The sequence below is a fragment of the Ictalurus furcatus genome, chromosome 25 (assembly GCF_023375685.1).
Source record: "Ictalurus furcatus strain D&B chromosome 25, Billie_1.0, whole genome shotgun sequence".
Classification (NCBI taxonomy): domain Eukaryota; kingdom Metazoa; phylum Chordata; class Actinopteri; order Siluriformes; family Ictaluridae; genus Ictalurus; species Ictalurus furcatus.
This window is the reverse complement of record NC_071279.1, coordinates 8,568,456-8,573,100: the sequence shown is the minus strand read 5'-3', so window position 1 is coordinate 8,573,100 and position 4,645 is coordinate 8,568,456.

Below are 4,645 nucleotides of genomic sequence, written 5' to 3'. Positions count from 1 at the left end.
TGATGCTACATTGCTGTAATCCTTCTCCACCACAGAGTCAGGATGCCATGTGCAAGGAACCATTAATCGCACTGGCTGCCACTGAAGCTAGAACTTTTCATCCCACACGCATGCTCAATGTGTAAAAAAAAGAGAGTCTATTCCTGTAGGGTAACTGTAAATAAAGTAAAGTAGAGCTGTATTAAGGGAGCTCATTCCCACTGCTTTTATGTTCATTCAGTGTGATTGCAGTGCACACTTTTCAGTCTGGGATCCTGCGACTACATTGTATTTTTGATATGGTATTGTGTGGTCCTGTGAAAGACTATTGTAGAAGAACAGTTTTTTTTTATGATTCCACGTTTGTACATGTGTACGTACTTGCGCATGTGCGTGTCTGTGTGTGTGTGTGTGTGTGTGTGTGTGTGTGAGTGCCCCTTTCACAGCCCCTCAAACTGTTGAATGAAGCAAAGTGTGCATTCTGGGACATAATTTAAGTACGCACTTGTGCCGTCATGGCCAAAAATAAAGATGCTCAAAGGCTCAGCACATGTTCCTTCTAAGTTTTCTTAGAAAATACTTATAGAAAGATTAGAAGGATGTGTCACTGATGTGTCGGATATACAATGAAGGTACATTTGATTTGAATACAGCAGAACTGATTACAACTTGAACAAAAATGCATTGTTTGCACTAAACGTATATATATATGGATAGTTTGGGTAACATTTTGCATTAAGGCACCCATAACTAGCATCATTTTAGCTTTGTAAATGTAGCATCAATACACCATAAGTAATGTTAAATATGTAATTAATGCCTTTTTAAAAGTAATAATAATAATGATGAAGCAAATAAACCAAATAATGAATATCTTCACTGAGTAATGTTTATTTCATTTGTATATAAAAATGTATCAATTTGAATAAAGCCTGTATTAATGTTTTCAATGGTTAACTGGTAAAATTCATAACTATTGCTGAATGATGGAGTCCAGTATTTACTCCTGGAGACCTGAGTTCAGTTCATTACCTTTAGTAAAATGTTGTAATTTCATTTCTGGTCATTTTTTGTGGACTTTATATTACAGTATAATATATTATATTATTGTTAGTCCTGAAAGAAATAATGCAGGTGCATTTAGTAATAAATAAATAAATAAATAAACACAAGAAGCATTTTCTTTTAAGGAACACACACAAGGAACACAAACGCCAAATCAGTCTTGTAATTCCCAAAACAGAACTGTTCACTAAGAATTATACTTTACTCATCACCACTTGTATTGGTTCATGATTGGTAAGCTGTTATGTGATTGTTAGTATTATTAGTTTTTGATAACGTGCAATAAATGCTGTGTTAAAGCTCTATGTAAATTATCAAGCATGAATTACTCTAAATTCATCTCTTATTAGTTTGCAATTGGTGACGTGTTATAACAGTAGATTCTGTGGAGCATCAAGTGACCTGCAGTTTACTTTAGGAGCTTAGAAAAACTGAATAAATCACAAATACAACGTGCTCTATATTGTAAAGTCGAGTTTTAGTTATCTCATATTAGAAGCTAAAAAAAAGATGGTCAGTACAGATATATCTGTACTGTTATGGTACATGTTATATGAAAGAACAATTATCTTATCTTTGATGAAAAATAACGCTATAGAACTTTACCAAAACAATATTTGAATTTTATTTGAAAGAATGAATATTGAAATGTATATGAAACTATAATATGGGACACACATCATTAGTATGTAATATTCGTGCTTTCAGAAGTCTGCAGAAGTCACTTGACACAACATAAACTCTACAGGTTTAGCATATTAGTGCCAGTTTTGCACTTATATGGTGTGAATTTTGATGATTAATTCATGCTCGATAATTTGCACAACATGGACATTTAATAAATTATCACTACATATAAAACTATTGACTAATAATGTGTTTTAGTCATTAAAAAAACGCATCCCCAATTATGAAATGTTGATGAATTAAATCTAATTCTTAGTGAATAAACCATTTCTAATTTTGGCTTTATTGACCAAATAACAAGATCTATATTACTCGCTAATATGTGTTCCTTAAAATACAGTGTTACCAAAATATGAATTGATGTGTTGTTTTGTTGCTTAGTTAAAATTATTTACAGCTTATTAATGTTGAAGTTTGTTTTGTTAATGTTCAATTTTATAGTAAATGTTACTAAAGGGAATCTTAATATACATAAAGCATTACTGATCATTGCAAATTGCTCACTAGCCCCAATGACCTTGATTTTTATATACAGATTTAAAGGTTTTGGTTATATTAGTAGGACTATGTGTGAGAATGTTTCAGTTTTAAACTCAGAACTAGCTGAAGAAATATTGAAGTGATGTCTCAGAAATATTAGTTAGAATGCATGTTAGTCATTGGCTTGTATATATTGTCTAATAATACTGCGTGCAACACTTCAGCGGTACCTGTGCAAAGTAAAAGTGATTCAACTGATTGCTATATGAGTATTTTAAAGCAATAAATACATATACAGTTTATCATCTTTTTTAAAAACAAAACATTATTTAAACACTACCATGCTTTCAAGAAACTGGCCTTAACTTTATGACAGCCTCTGAAGTTATATATATATATATATATATATATATATATATATATATATATATATATATATATATATATATATATATATATATATATATATGAGCTATGTGAATGACTGTACATCAGCTAATGCTTATAATTTATCTACTGTAAATCAAGTTTGGCTACTGATCATAATTTATACAGTTGCCAGGATCAAGACAAGAGAGTTTACACATCAAAATTCTACTAAATTCTCTTCTTTATTTGTTGCTGGGGTGTTTTTGTCTTGTTTGAAGAATTATATCTGAAATAATCAGATTTTGCTATCTTCTGTTCTTCTACATTATTAATTACAATAAAGATTACTGAATAATAGACTGCTGTTTGGTTTTGTTCATTGAATATTATGCCACAAATACAGAATTTAAATAAAAGCAAAGTTTTTGAATGATGTTAATGGCAAACTAATGACTAATTTTATGTGTTGACTAATTTGAACAAAATCATTATTCAATACTGAATCTTATTACTCACGTTTAGTAAGAGCGTTATTTTAAAATTTTTGTGTGAGGCAGGAGTAAACCCTGGATGGGATCTCAGTCCATTACAGGGAACTATGCACCAAATCTGAGGACCTGAGGTGTGATTTTGATTTACAGTCAACCCAATCAGTGACAAAAAAGGTCTTATTATTATTATTATTATTATTATTATTATCTAAAGAACTACAACTGTTCACGTTTGGTATTCGGAGGAAACATGGAATTGACCCAGTAGGTCATAATGGACTTGAAACACTTTTTTTTTATCTGAAATTATGGCTGCAGCTGCTTATCTGTCTTTCAGTGTATTTAATAGTTTTCCCAACATCATTGTCAAGGTATCGTCATGCCCTCCCATCTACTATCACATTCAGCTGAATATGCTATAAGTTATATTCTATCTACTATAGTAGATAGTTATCTACTATAAACCATTTGGCACCAACAAGTCAATGAGCTGTAATGAAATGAAGTGTGCTGAAGGAACCAGCTGCATGGCGTAGTGGGGAAACTTTGACTCGAGCTGCTAAATTGATTCAACAGTAGAAGTGCACTGCAGGTGACCAGCATGAGTCAGTAAAGATCATACAGTCTGACACAGTCATAAATCTCTCCACCAATTATCACTGCAGCCATCTGGGGAACATATTCGAGAGCTCACAACAGAAACAAGAAGGATGACTCTACATTTGTTTTGTGAAGAATCACTCGAAAGTTCTGCTCTTATTATTTCTGATGCTTTAAAATGTCATGTTGAGCAGATTCCATTTTCAACACAATTCCGTACATATATTACATTTTCGGTGCTTTATTGATTGATTTGAATACCATATACAATAGGTTACATAATATTGTGTTTGTGTAAATTTAAACTTTGCATAGGTCTTTAAAATAAAAATAGCACCATCAAATGAATTAACCACAGTTATCCACAAAATGTTAAAAATTACACAGGAAATAATTACTTTTCTCTCCAGCATGTATGAATCATCCCAGTTTCTTGTATTAGATTGAATGCATCATATATGTATAAATTGGATGCATAGAAATGTAGGACTCTGCACTGACATGGTGCATGCAAGCTGGTGGAGCACAAGTGTCTTCATTTATACAAAATAAGCTGAAATAACCTGTCATACGAACCATTACGATACGCAACCTAATTATTCTAAATATTATAAGACAGACATAAATGAATAAATATATTTCAAATGATTCCAAAATCCAAAATCATATTAAGCCTATTCAAAACTGTAGAAAAGGTGGAATACCTCAATTCGGTCTTTTATACTAACAGCAAGCAGGTAACAAAAATAAGTCTAACATAACAATGAAGAAAAATAATTGAGTGAGAAGTAAAACCACCTGTTTGACCTTTTGTACTGCATGAGAAAAGGGAAGAAATTCATCTTTATTGTGCTTCTATTATAGTCTGACCTTGGGAGAAAAAGGACAGAGAAGCAGGCATTAAATGAGGTGCTTTCACTGTGCAGTCAACAGACGGATTTCACATTAATTGCTTTCTGGTGGAAACTGAGGAA